The sequence below is a fragment of the Balaenoptera physalus genome (assembly GCF_965194825.1).
Source record: "Balaenoptera physalus genome assembly, chromosome: 8".
NCBI lineage: Eukaryota > Metazoa > Chordata > Mammalia > Artiodactyla > Balaenopteridae > Balaenoptera > Balaenoptera physalus.
In genome coordinates, this window is record NC_138887.1 from 83,521,906 (window position 1) to 83,537,148 (window position 15,243).

The 15,243-nt window shown below is 36.7% G+C and overlaps 1 protein-coding gene across 2 annotated transcripts in view; it reads left to right on the top strand.

Moving 5' to 3' along the window:
• Positions 1-15,243, top strand: part of GPR141 (G protein-coupled receptor 141) — a 188,099-nt gene that overhangs the window by 133,094 nt on the left and 39,762 nt on the right. For both annotated transcript variants that reach the window (XM_082472094.1, XM_082472093.1), the window contains one exon: positions 2,732-2,856. The gene's annotated coding sequence lies outside the window, so the exon portion shown is untranslated. The remainder of the gene's footprint in view (positions 1-2,731; positions 2,857-15,243) is intronic.

Below are 15,243 nucleotides of genomic sequence, written 5' to 3' on the forward strand. Positions count from 1 at the left end.
ATTTATTACCTCTTTAAATATTGCTTCTGCCCAATTCTTTCTCTCCTCTCTTTCTAAAATACCAATTATGGGCATGTTAGAACTTTTCCCTTTGTCCTTTACATTAAAAAAAAACCTTTTCCTGTGTCTTTCAGTCCCTCCTCTGTTCTTCAATCTGATGTTTTCTACTGAACTATTCTAATTCTCATCTTCTGGGTCTAATCTTCTATTAGTCTCCCCCAAATAGTCCCCCTATTTGTAACTAGGTATTTAATTTTAGTTATTTTATCTCTCAGTTTCAGTATTTTATCTTTCAGTTTCAAAATGTCCATTTGATTTTAAAGATAGATTCCAGTATAACATACCAAAACCTCTACATTTTACCTAATTTCTTCAAACTATTAATCACAGTTATTTTAAAGTCCCTCAGCTCTGTACCTCCTTGTGCATGTTTCTATTTTCTATTTATTTTCATGAGTTTGGTTATTTAGTCTTATCTTCTGACATGCCTAGTAACATTTATTGAAATTTGGACATTGTACATAAAAAATTTGAGAGAAAATTTGTTGATCTGCATAGTGTTATCATCCTCCAAAAATGACTTTTGTTTGGGGCCGGAGATAGGCTGTTAAAATGGTGGTGAATTCCCTAATCTGTCCAATGATTATCTAATCATCTAATTTACTTGATTTAAATTGGGCTTCAACCTTGTGACGGCACAGTATTTCTAGTTAATGCCTTCTCCTAAGGCGTAGCCCTGCAGGGGTTCTACCTGAAAGCTTAAGGTGACTATAAGGGCACCACCTCCTTGGTAATTTCTAGACTCTAATTTTGCTCCCTAACCCGAGTACCCTTCACTTCTGAGCTCCCTAGCTACCCTTTTCTGCTTGATTTCTCTGCTTCTCAGTGGCCAGTTATAAACAGGAGCACCTTGAGTACAAAAGAGTCAAAAATCAGGTTCACCTTTTGTACTTCTCTTCTCCTGGGGATTTGGTTTCTTCAGGTTCTCACTGCCTGGCCAGCTTTCTAAAGCCAATAGAATTTATATGCTATCCAATTTTTTTTAGTTCTTCTCAGAGGGTGGGTTTGTCTATAACAGTCTTCTCTACCATAACTAAAAATTGAAATTCCTCCAGCATGTGTTATTTTGAAGCATATAACATTTTTATTCCTATAACACAAATGGTGCACACCTGCCGAAATTGAAGACTTTCCAGATGTAGAATACTTCCCTTGCAAATGAAAAAACAAAATCAGGTGCATTTATAACATTATGTTTGAAATGAGAAATGTGAACAATGAGTAACAAGAGCTGCAAAATGTTTGCCTAGAATATTAGTATTCCAGCATTGCAAAGGAGACCACAAAGCACCTGAAGTTACCAAAATCATAATTCTAATTTGGGCCTTTAAAGTAGAGAGAACTCAAGGACGGTACAAGTTTGATGCTCTCGTAATTTTTTTTTAAATAAAGAAATGTCAAATTAGAGTTTAAAAATTCGAGTGGTGTTTAAAATGTTGATATTTAATAAATTAGCATTCTAAACTCACAGATTTCTATATGTTATTAGGTGATTTACAAGATAATTACAATATTGATAAAATATTAATTTATAGTATTGCATAAAATGGCAGGCAAGTTAGAGCAGTTTGAGGAACTTAGTTTTCTTTCAACATTTGCAGTCTATCTTCATGACTGTGTGCAGAGCTTCTTTTTTTTGTTTGTTTTTTGTTGGGTTAAGCTATTTATATACCATTTATGGTTCTCTTTCTGTCTTTCTGCGGATTCAGGTTATCATGCAGTGTCATTTTATTCTAATACAGCTTTGTTCTCACTGCCTTATTTGTGCCATATCATCAAATATATGATATTTCTTTATGTTATATACAGGACAATCCAAATATAGTCATATTGTATTTTTTTGTTTTGTTTTGTTTTGTTTTTTCTTTTATAAACCACTTTATTGAGATAATATATCACACAATTCTCCCATTTAAAGTACACAATTCAATGGTTTTTAGTATATTCACAGACCTGTGCAACCAACACCAGAACCAATTTTAGAACATTTTCATCAACACAAGAAATAATCCCACCCCCCCATGAGCAGTCATTCCTCATTCCTGTCACCCCAGTCCCTGGTCACCACTGCAGAGCTTCTTTTGAAGATAATGTTAAGGGTCTAAAAAACGAGGCTGTGGACAAACACACTCCCCTCCTCTGGCACTGTAATAGACTCTGGTTCAAATATTCTCTTTCTTAACTCTAATTAAATGAGCTGATGTTAGTGTCATGTTTCAGTCAATATTATATATCAATGACAGAGCTAATCACCAAAATACATTACAAGAGTAGGAGTCCTAGGTCCCCAGTGGGTTATAGAACAACTGCGGCAATTTTCTGAAAGGAAATTATATATATATATATATATTCTTCCACCCTAAACACAGCACACAGTTCATCTTCTTTTTGCGGTTTTGATAATATCACTGTCTTTCCCCCTCATTCTCTACAAAATTCAGTTTGAATAATTTTTTTAAAATGGATTCTCACAGTAGTCCTAAAACCTTAAAAAAATATTTCTTGACAGTTGGCCTTCCTATAATTTTGCAACTTGGACTGTTCATCTTTAAGAGCTCGGTTTTTCAATGTTAGTGTGCTTGAAATGGTCTTGAGGTTTTGTGGTTGCTGTTGATTCTCTGCAGAACTTAACTTAAAACACTAGCTTCCTTTTGTTTGGTGAACCGGCCAGGCCCTGTGAGTGCATGCAGACTGTGGAAGTGCCCAAGCAGCCTTGCCATTAAAAAAGAATCAGATTTGGAATTCAGACAGATGGACTAACTCTGCACATTTCCCTGAGAAACCTGGCTTTTTCAGGTAAGTGCAAAAGACTTGGGCTGGGGGGCATGTAAATAGAGGTTATGCATAAAGAGAGCATGCCAGACTTACCAACGTAGTTCTAATTCAGAATCTCCAGACAGTCTTACTGTAAAAAACAAGCTTATGGGACGAAGTGAGGGAGTGGCATGGACATATATACACTACCAAACGTAAAATAGATAGCTAGGGGGAAGCAGACGCATAGCACAGGGAGATCAGCTCCGTGCTTTGTGCCCAACTAGAGGGGTGGAATAGGGAGGGTGGGAGGGAGACGCAAGGAGGAGATACGGTGATCTATGTATACATATAGCCGATTTACTTTGTTATACAGCAGAAACTAACACACCATTGTAAAGCAATTATACGCCAATAAAGATGTTAAAAAAATATATTGAAAAAAACCCCAAGCTTATCGACTCTGACCACAACTCCTCCTTTATAGAAACAATTGTTTTGTTCTTCCTGTGTGGTACACACTACTCCGAGTTTGACACCTAATTTTTATTAGTGGTTAAATATGGACAAAAATGTTTACAAAATCGATCAAAAAAAAAAAGGACTCTGGCTAAAAACCTCATAGAAGTCTTTAGGGGATCTGGTATTGCTTTCACATATTATTCATATGTTTATCTTTTAAGTAGTTTTATTATTTTTTATTATGAAAATCTTTAAACTCTATTATTGCTAATATTGTCATATATAGTTTGAAACCATTCTGGCAGCCCTAATTGATACAAGAAAACAATCAATAGCAATCAGGTACTTTGAAATTTCTAAAAGAATATATTCAAGATAGCATGTGTGATTTTGTGATAATGGTTATCATAATTCTTTGCATTCCATTTTTACAGTATTACATGACAGGAGGAATCTGAAAATAACTTTAAAAATCACTTAATTAGAAGTTAACAACAGCATCTGTTCAAATATTTTCCTTAAGTAAGTTCCTTCCATACCATTATTTTCTTTCACAAGAAGTATTGCATTTCAAACATGTGGAATGGAAAATAATGCAAAGTTTAAAAAAGTAGTCGGGGGGGGCTTCCCTGGTGGCGCAGTGGTTGAGAATCTGCCTGCCAATGCAGGGGACACGGGTTCGAGCCCTGGTCTGGGAAGATCCCACATGCCACGGAGCAACTAGGCCCGTGAGCCACAATTACTGAGCCTGCGCGTCTGGAGCCTGTGCTCCGCAACAAGGGAGGCCGCGATAATGAGAGGCCTGCGCACCGCGGTCAAGACTGGCCCCCGCTTGCCGCAACTGGAGAGAGCCCTCGCACAGAAACGAAGACCCAACACAGCCATAAATAAATTTAAAAAAAAAAAATTAAAAATAAAAAAAAAACTGACTCAGTAGAATCTTTGTAAATTAAAAAAAAAAAAAAAAAAAAAAAAGTAGTCAGTAATGCACAGCCTGAGTTTCACAGGCTTGCTTCTTTAACAGATTTGTAATATGATTTTGGATAGGTCATTTAGTTCTCTGGATTTCAACTTCCTGCAAAAATGTCCAATTATTTATCTAAGAAATTGTTTATCAGTACTCCAGATTTACAACTCCTTGTTTTCTTTTTTATTGGGTTTAAATCAATCAGTCAACAGTTTAATTGATCAATAGGAGTAATGAGAGACCAATGGATGAGAAATCAGGAGGTATGAATTCTAGTCCTCTGTTTTCTAGTAATTGGCTGAGTGATTTAGAAGAAATTTTCTGACCATTCTAGGGCAAGGATTGGCAAATTTTTTCTATAAGGACTAGATAGTAAATAGTTTAGGTTCTGCAAGCCAAAGGGCAAAGTTGAAGATAATATACAGGCTCTTACATAACTGTTTAAAATGTAACTATTTGAAAATGTAAACGCCATTCTTAGCTCAGGCTGTACAAGAAGAAATGAAGAAGGCTGGATTTGGCCTCAGGGCCATAATTTTCCAATCCCGGTTCTTGGCAATGATTTTTAACAGTTATAAAATGGAAGATATAGACTAGATCATGTGACCCCAAAGGAGTTTATGGATGATACTTAAGGTAATCCACCAATCCCCTAACATTGTATACAAAAATCTGAGTGTTTGTAAATATGTGCTTTTTTAATGGGAAAAAAGTTCCACAGATTTCATTAGATTTTCAAAGTGCTCTAAAACCCAGTTAAGATTAAGGACCACAGGACTAGCTGATTCCTAAAAGCTGATTCCTAAAAATTCCAAATCTAAACTTCAAGGGAATGCTTATTGGGTGCCTACCACATCTAAGCCTCTGTGCTGGCACCATAAGAGATGTTAGCATATTATGACTAAAATAACACATCAAAAATATTTTAAAGAATATTTGAATATGCACAAATCAGTGATATCCTTCCAAGTAATAAGCTTGAGAAAAATTCTGTAATTGGTCAAACATTTCTGAAATATTGCTTTGCAAAATGTCTTCAAATCTATTATGAGTTATGTCAAAATATTCATCAAATATTCTCATTGTCCTATCTTGTTTTTGATGACAATGGCATTATTCATGACAATCATAATCAAACTTAATCTAAGCAGAGTCTCTTTCCTAAAAATATGATTTCCTTAAGGGCAGGAACTATGCTTTTTTTTTATCTTTGTATTCTGGAATGCTGTTTGTCACATACTGAGTACTCAACATCTCTGGAATGAATATATGAATGAATGAAAAGATAAAGACACTGTCATTAAGATTATGTACAATAAATACCAAAGGCTTTGAACCCCAAATGCCCTAAAAACAGTAGTTACTAAGTCCAAAGATTGCTTTTCTTTTCAACTTTGGACGTAACTGGGATTTCAAAATACTTGGTCAACTAAAGATTGCAGTTCCTGGAGATTAAGCCATTTTTTAAAAAGAGCGAAGTCTGTTGAATTTAATTCACACGTTACAGATTTTCCAGTAACTTAGCCTCTGGGATCGAGGGACTGGAGAGTGAAGTTTTGTTAATGAATAGCAGCATTCTCAGCATCAGGTAGGAAGTTGTACCACCTGAGCATTACCCATAAATGGAAGGTTTTCCTGGGCAATCCAAAAGTTAGATCTAATAGAGTTTAGGATATTACTCTGCTCCCTGACAAAGAAGTTCAGCCTGACCTCCAGTGCATGGTTAATTGACGATGCCAAAATCTGAGCACTGTTGGCTGGGGAGTCCCCACAGCTACAGGGGGTGGGAAATGACTTGAGATCCAAACATACCTCTCTTCTCTCTCTAGGAATAATTTCATTTTCTGAAAGAGAAATTCAATCTACAATAGCTGGTTTATGGTTCATTCAATTCTTTAGGTAAATTTAAATCCGAAGATTGAAAAAAAATTAAGAAATGTTTAAAGAAAAGACTACAGAGCTTTGTATAATCTGGTGCTATGCCTGAACATCCTTATTCTAAAGGGTGCGCCCTACTTCCTCCCCTCCCTTCACTCCCCCTCTGCCTCAGAAACTGTGAGGGAAATAGCAACTTGCTGTTCACTTTGGGGTGTAATTATAGAGTGTGCCTGTGCAGTATCTGTGCATTAAGTGATATCATTTGTTCAATTATCAATATTTAGAGGTTTTGCATATCACTGGATCTCCTTAGAGATTAAGACTAGTCAGAGTCCCAAAACCAAAAGCTTCATACATGGAATCTCAAATATATAGCTCATTTCTGTTCTTGGTCCAAGGTCTCGCTTAAGTGATGACGAGGAGCTCAGTCCCCTCCCGAAGATTTCTGGAGACCTGGTTTACACGTTCTACAAATCCACGACAGTGGGTGCCCCTCAATCTAACTGCTGCCCTCATGTCTATCTGAATATCATCTCTCCACCTCTCTGGTCCACTTTATTCCAACAGGTGGACAAGGTCCCTTCGGTTTCCTCTCAAACACAACTAACTTGAATCTGTGACGTGCTTTTTTGGGGCAAACTCTTTCTTAAAGGACCAGATAATCAATATTTTAGGTTTTGAGGGCCATACAATCTCTGTTGCAACTACTTAGTTCTCCAGTTGTAGTATGAAAACAGCCAGAGATGATACATAAATAAATAGGCATTACTGTGATCAGATAAAAACTTTACAAAAACATGTGGCTGGGGGCTTCCCTGGTGGCGCAGTGGTTGAGAATCTGCCTGCCAATGCAGGGGATACGGGTTCGAGCCCTGGTCTGGGAGGATCCCACATGCCACGGAGCAACTAGGCCCGTGAGCCACAACTACTGAGCCTGCGCGTCTGGAGCCTGTGCTCTGCAACAAGAGAGGCCGCGATAATGAGAGGCCCGTGCACCACGATGAAGAGTGGCCCCCACTTGCCGCAGCTAGAGAAAGCCCTCGCACAGAAACAAAGACCCAACACAGCCATAAATAAATAAATAAATTTTAAAAAAAGATGCCTTGCTTATTAAAAAAAAAAAAAGAAACAAAGACCCAACACAGCCAAAATAAATAAATAAATAAAAATAAATAAATAAAATAAATAAATTAAAAAAAAAAAACATGTGGCTGGCCCATGGACTATAGTTTTCTGGCCCATGAATTATATGAAGGCTTGATAACAGCTTAAGAAATTAAAATGTTTTAGAAAGAAATGAAAAACTCAAAGTTAGAGATCACCTGCTAGAGGCATCAGCACTTCTTCCCAGCAGCCATTCTCATTAGCCCTGGTTTGAGGCCATGCTGCTGGGGCCTACTTATCATCCTGGGCAGAGGTCTTCTCTCCTCCTTATCTTTACATCCACAAATTCAAGTCTCTTTCTTCCTATGTTAATCCCCAGGTAGAGGGTGTCAAAAATAAGTTCATATCATAATTATCTCTGAAGAGCAAGACCCATTGAACAGAATTGTGGTCCATCTAGGTCTGAAGCATCTCCAGTACTCATAGTGTCATTTACCTTCCATTTGTACAGCTAAAAGGCTCACCAAAATTATGCTTTCTTGACTAAATGGAGAGTCCACCTTAAAAAACTCTTTTCCTGTTTCTTCTTAAAATTTTGGTAAAGTATACATAACAGAAAATTTACCATTTTAACCATTTTTACGTGTACAGTTCGTTGGCATTAAGTACATTCACATTATTGTGCAACCATCACCACTATCCATCTCCAGAATTTTCATCATCCTGAACTGAAACTCTGTACCTCTTAAACAATAACTCCCCATTCCTCCTACCCCAGCCTCTGGTAACAACCATTTTACTTTATGTCTCTTTGAGTTTGACTATTTTAAGTTATTCACATAAATGGAACCATAATATCTGTTCTTTTGTGTAAAAAGCAAATTCTTGCTTCTATTCTTAGAATCAAATGAAACAATAAACTGCCTATCTATTCTGGCTTCCAGCTATCTCTGGTCTAGAAATATTGGGGACTAGTCTGAGAACACCTGACTGTATACTTTTCATAAATTATATCCCACTATTCTCCAGTCTGTTTCCTCTGCATCAACTATTAGGACATCTCCTCTTTCCTCAAATGCACATCACACATTATTTTCTTTGGAATATTGTGATCCACACCTTTAATGCCACCAAATTACAATGGTTTTAGGAGCTCTGTGAACCAGGGGCAGAGCAATATGTTTATTTCTTATTATTTCACAGCAGATACAGTGGCACTCATGTAATTAATTCAGCATAGACTGCATAAGATTATTTTAGTGCAGGTCTTATCTTTTCCTAAAGTGTAATCTCTTTGCAAAGTCATGACCCTATCAAGCACAGACTGTATTCTATGCAAGGGCTTAATTTAGAGAAACTTTAATTGGTATTTGAACATGAGATTCAGGAATTAAGAAAAAAATTGTCACATTCATCAATTTCCTCCCCCCTTTCTCCCTCTCTCTCCCTCTCTCTTTCTGTCCATACTCCATTAAACATAATCTAACCTACAAACATCTCTACCAAGAGCAAAATTGTTAAACTGGTCTGTTTCAGATTTCTTCCCATGAAGAAAATTTGACATAAAACACTTCAGTTTCTCTTAATTGAATTTTCAGAAAAAAATTTTAATAGGAATATAGGAATTATTATATCTACTTCACTCTTTATAATATTATAGAGAGAAAGACATATAGAAATATTCAAAGATGTTTATGATCCCTGCTTTCCAGGAGACAATAATATAGTAGGAGAGACACAATTTATCCATGTAAAACAAATGCAAAGGTCATAAGTCATTATGAGACTCTATATTTGTCAAATGCTTTGTAGCTTATAAGGAGGAGGTAGGTATATTAATCTTTATTTTACTATTAATTTTTTCAGAAACTTTAATTAAGAGAACGTGAAAGTTTAATGTCGAATTTTCTTTATGGGAAAAGATCTGGAACAGACCAATTCTAAGACTTTTCTCTTGGCAGAGGCAATTACAGAAAAAAAAAAGTGGTTAGATAATCTTTATTAGATCACATAAAAGGAAAAAGAATAAGTACAAATCATTAGTCAAATGATTGGATAGGTAACTAGTTTTCTAAAACAGGTCTTTAATACCATTAGGTCTTATTAGAAAAAATTTAAAGTGTTTTATCAAGAAAGCTAATTGCTTTCCAGAAGAACATGTGAACTGGATTACACAGAAAACTCTGTCCTAGGCCAGGTTTGAGACTATTTCTCCTTTATACTGCAAATGATGAAATCAAGGCTTAAGGTCACCTGGATACCCTGGCAGATCAGGAGAGTGAATTTTGTCTTCAAGTCCTGAATTTTCCCCATCAGCCTCCATACTCAGGCATGAGTTGTGTGAGGCAGACTCTGAGGGCTGGGGTAATTCAGTGAGGAGGAACGTCCCTGAAGACAGAGAGGTCTGAAGGTTGAGACTCTTAAATGAGACTTGATGTGTGGATGAAATTTGGATAAACAACAAGGAATATGACACTCAGTTACATTAGTGATTCTCAAGGTGAGTCTGTATTGGAATCACCTGAACAGCTTGTTAAGGGCACCAATATCAAGATCTCCCCATAGATTCTGATCCAGGGGTCTGAGGTGGGGCTCTGGACATCAGTGGTTTGACTGATCTCCCTGGGTGATTCTGAAGGCTTGTGGTTGGGTGGTTGGTTCTTTCTCATCCCATATTCCTAACCTTGTATTTTAAGTGCTAACAGCAGGGACATAACTACCAGCTGCTCCGAGGGCTTAAGTCTAAGAGAAGGAGGAATGGAGAAGTTTCTAAGATGTTCAGAAAGACAATCTATGCATCCTGGCCCCAGTGCCCAGCACTGTGTGATACATACAAGAGAGGCTGTCACAGGGGGAGACATAGGCTTTATTCCTTACTAGATTGGCTTTCTTTATAAAAAGTTGTGATTCTCTCAGCCGTTACACACTTCTAAGTGACACACACATCTTCCATGCCCCAGACCTTGGTCAGCTTCAACAATCCTTAGCTTCTTCTGTCAGTAAAAGGTAGATCACAATATCTAACTCAAATGAGAATTATAAGAATCGAAAGAAATAACGTTTGAAAAATGCCTAGGACATAGTATTATTCAGTAATTATTACTCTTCTTCCCTGCTACCACCATTGTACAGTTTATAGTTTTTATAATACAAATAAAACAAACAAACTATTCGTATCTCACTGTCAATGACTTTCAGCCAAAGACCACAGGGACACCCATAGTTGGACAACTTGGGTTTATGATTCATTGCAGGTAGGGAGAGCACACACTATGGGGAACCATGGGAACCTCAGTAACGCAGTGTTAGAAACAATCTATTATAGGGTTTGAGCGTTCATGGGGTGATTCAGGGGAGTGTCTAAGGATGTGGGGCTTCATTCTGTACTAGATGCTGTCATAAGGCAGAAACAATTTTACGCTCAATGAAGAAAAAGAAGTCATTAATTTTAACCAGGAAAGGGAGTATTTGGTATTTTATGGATGGCCCCGTGACCTTGTTTTTGTCTATGCTTAGATAAAATTACACAGGGACCTTGCTTTGTTTTTTTCTTTTGATACAGCAGGTTCTTATTAGTTATCCATTTTATACATGTTAGTGTATACATGTCAATCCCAATCTCCCAATTCATCCCACCACCACCACCACCACCCCGTTTCCCCTCCTTGGTGTCCATACGTTTGTTCTCTACATCTGTGTCTCTATTTCCGCCTTGCAAACCAGTTCATCTGTACCATTTTTCTAGATTCTATATATATGTGTTAATATACGATATTTGTTTTTCTCTTTCTGACTTACTTCACTCTGTATGACAGTCTCTAGATCCATCCACGTCTCTACAAATGACCCAATTTCGTTCCTTTTTATGGCTGAGTAATATTCCATTGTATATATGTACCACTTCTTCTTTATCCATTTGTCTGTCGATGGGCATTTAGGTTGCTTCCATGACCTGGCTATTGTAAATAGTGCTGCAAGGGGACCTTGTTTTGTCTCATTTTATCAGAGTGACTGTACCTGAGAGACCCCCCTTTCTCTTTCTTTCTTCTGAGATGAAACAGAATAGAAATTTAAATTTCTATTTAAATTTATTTAAATAGAAAGAGTGAACATTTTGGGGGCACTTACTAAATCATGCTTAGCTTTAATCCTCCCAACAATCTCACATGTATATTATCTACATAAGGGGAGATTTGAAGCCAGATCTGACTTCTAACTATAGAAGCTTCCAGTCTGGTGTGCTACCACCTTGTTGAGCTGTGCTTTGGTCACCATTGGAGACCATGAATAAATTCCTGCCCATCACTCTAAATGGATCACACTCAAGTTTACTTACAACAGAAAAAAATTCTTTGATCTATAATCAAATACTGGCAACATTTTTTGTTGTTGTTATAAAATAACAGATAGTAAATATTTTGAGTTTTGTAGGCTACACCATCCCTATCATGACTACTCAACTGCCACTGTAGCAGGAAAGCAGCCACAGATCATACTTGAACAGATGAGCATGGCTGTGTTCTAATGAAACTTTACTTATAAAATTGGTTGGCAGGCGGGATTTGGCCCTTGGGCTGTAGTTTGCAAACTCATGCTCTAGATTACAAGTAGCCAGAAATCCCAAATCAATTTGACTTTTTAAAATTGTATTTTACATTTTGAATAATTAAATATGTGTAAATTGTTAATTTTAAAAATTGTAACTATGTGTAATAGTTAAATATTTGTAGATATAAATGGGTCTATTTAATCTGGGGTTTGTTTATTTATTTAAATAAACTGCCAATTTCTAGGCATGATAAAGAATCAGAATGGTGCCTCATACCATTTGCTTCTCTGATCCTGTATAGTGAGAACCGGAGCTTGAGAGGCCAAAGGGCCTAACAGGTAGTCCATGCCTCCTTTCATTATTTCTTAAAGGATAACTCTTGTTAGCTAAAATGAAGCTCAGGGAGTTGAACACTTGTCCTCAACTATCCAGATTATGGTAGAGCTGGTGTTAAGCCCCACAGTCTTTTCATTACACCCTATGCCTCAATTTTAGTAAATTATTGAATTGATGGCTTGGAAGCATACTAAGATGCTTGGGTTACTTTCTGAATCATCAAAGAAAAATTATATGATCAGAATAAACTTAGTGCAACGTGTATTTTGTTACAGTTTAACTCTGAAAAATTTGGGTTAGGGGGCGAATGTGGAAACAGAAATTCAGTAGCATAGCATCGGAAGGGCATTGCATGTCCAGCCTCAACACCCAATTCCCTTTTCACAGATTTCTCTTTCAGCAAGGCATAACATAGTGTCTGAGCTAAAAAAAAAAAAAAAGATCACCTACCATCAGCATGTCAGATTGTCTTCATTCGTGACTTGAGGGTGGAAAGATGGGGTGAGGCATATCACAGGAGATGTTCTACTCTGAATCTTCCCAAGCACGTGTGATGCCACTGCTCTGATGAAAAGGGATTTTTAATTAGAATCTCCCATTCTTCAAATGTACAGAAAAAATGCAAGTGTGTATGGGTAATTGACATATGTATTTGTATGATTTCATACTTAAAATTGAATATCACACAATGATATTTTTCATGTAAATTAAAAGTCATATAATTTAGACATTAATTTATACCGTTTACCCAGCTCCTACATATTTCTATGATACAGCCTACTAGGCAATATTCTTTTTTATAGAAGAGTCTAACCTATGTTCTCTTCCTCCCATAAAGCTTAATTTAAAATCCATCTGCCCCAGGAAATCTATGAATAACTGAGCCTGGGTGCTTCATTCTTCCAGTCCAACTAGGATTTGTACCCTCAGCTTAGACTGTGAAGCAAATGTGGACCCCAGTGATGCATGAAACTATGTAGTTGTGATGAAACATTTTTATAGTAAATATACCCCTAAGAATTCCATTAGAAAACTTAGGGACAATAAATCTCACAGTTCACTTGTGATTTAGCAAGTTACAAATAAGTCCTCCAAGGGCTCAAAATGGAATATGGCAAAAAAGAGAATGTATTAATATTTTTCCTGAGTTTCTTTCTCCAACCTCTTATATTGCTTTGTGACATAATAATAATAATGTAATTATTATATAGTATTATATAGTAATAATAAATATAAATAAATAACAATTAAGAAAATGATAGTCTATATATTTCTTTGTATGTTTGAATGGGTTGTCGCCAGAGGAATGGAAGGGAGTCTTGCTTCATGACCCAAGGGGAGACTTCTGATAAGCACCGTCACTCAACGCAACTCCCTCCCTTTAATTTCATCCCTACCTAGAGTTGCCAAAGTTAGAAAACAAAAATACAGGACTCCCAATTAAATCTGAATTTCAGATAAATGGTAAATAATTATACTTTTAGTATAAGTATATCCCAAATATTACATGGGATACTTATACAAAAATAATCACTTGTTGTTTATCTGGATTTCAAATCTGAGTATTCTGTATTTTATCTGTCAACTCTACACACAAAACCTTGAGCCTCAGTTTTCACATAGTGAGTTTTCTGGTTTGAAAGAATTTGACAGACCAATCACAAGCCCTGAAATTGAAACTGTGATTAAAAATCTTCCAACAAACAAAAGCCCAGGACCAGATGGCTTCACAGGTGAATTCTATCAAACATTTAGAGAAGAGCTAACACCTATCTTTCTCAAACTCTTCCAAAATATAGCAGAGGGAAGAACACTCCCAAACTCATTCTACGAGGCCACCATCACCCTGATACCAAAACCAGACAAAGATGTCACAAAGAAAGAAAACTACAGGCCAATATCACTGATGAACATAGATGCAAACATCCTCAACAAAATACTAGCAAACAGAATCTAACAGCACATTAAAAGGATCATACACCATGATCAAGTGGGGTTTATCCCAGGGATGCAAGGATTCTTCAATATACACAAATCAATCAATGTGATACACCATATTAACAAATTGAAGGAGAAAAACCATATGATCATCTCAATCGATGCAGAGAAAGCTTTCGACAAAATTCAACACCCATTTATGATAAAAACCCTGCAGAAAGTAGGCATAGAGGGAACTTTCCTCAACAAAATAAAGGCCATATATGACAAACCCACAGCCAACATCGCCCTCAATGGTGAAAAACTGAAACCATTTCCACTAAGATCAGGAACAAGACAAGGTTGCCCACTCTCACCACTATTATTCAACATAGTTTTGGAAGTTTTAGCCTCAGCAATCAGAGAAGAAAAAGAAATAAAAGGAATCCAAATTGGAAGAGAAGAAGTAAAGCTGTCACTATTTGCAGATGACATGATACTATACATAGAGAATCCTAAAGATGCTACCAGAAAACTACTAGAGCTAATCAATGAATTTGGTAAAGTAGCAGGATACAAAATTAATGCACAGAAATCTCTGGCATTTCTATACACTAATGATGAAAAATCTGAAAGAGAAATTAAGAAAACACTCCCATTTACCACTGCAACAGAAAGAATAAAATATCTAGGAATAAACCTACCTAAGGAGACAAAAGACCTGCATGCAGAAAATTATAAGACACTGATGAAAGAAATTAAAGATGATACAAATAGATGGAGAGATATACCATGTTCTTGGATTGGAAGAATCAACATTGTGAAAATGACTCTACTACCCAAAGCAATCTACAGATTCAATGCAATCCCTATCAAACTACCACTGGTATTTTTCACAGAACTAGAACAAAAAATTTCACAATTTGTATGGAAACACAAAAGACCCCGAATAGGAAAAGCAGTCTTGAGGGAAAAAAACGGAGCTGGAGGAATCAGGCTCCCTGACTTCAGACTATACGACAAAGCTACAGTAATCAAGACAGTATGGTACTGGCACAAAAACAGAAATATAGATCAATGGAACAGGATAGAAAGCCCAGAGATAAACCCATGCACATATGGTCACCTTATCTTTGATAAAGGAGGCAAGAATATACAGTGGAGAAAAGACAGCCTCCTCAATAAGTGGTGCTGGGAAAACTGGACAGGTACATGT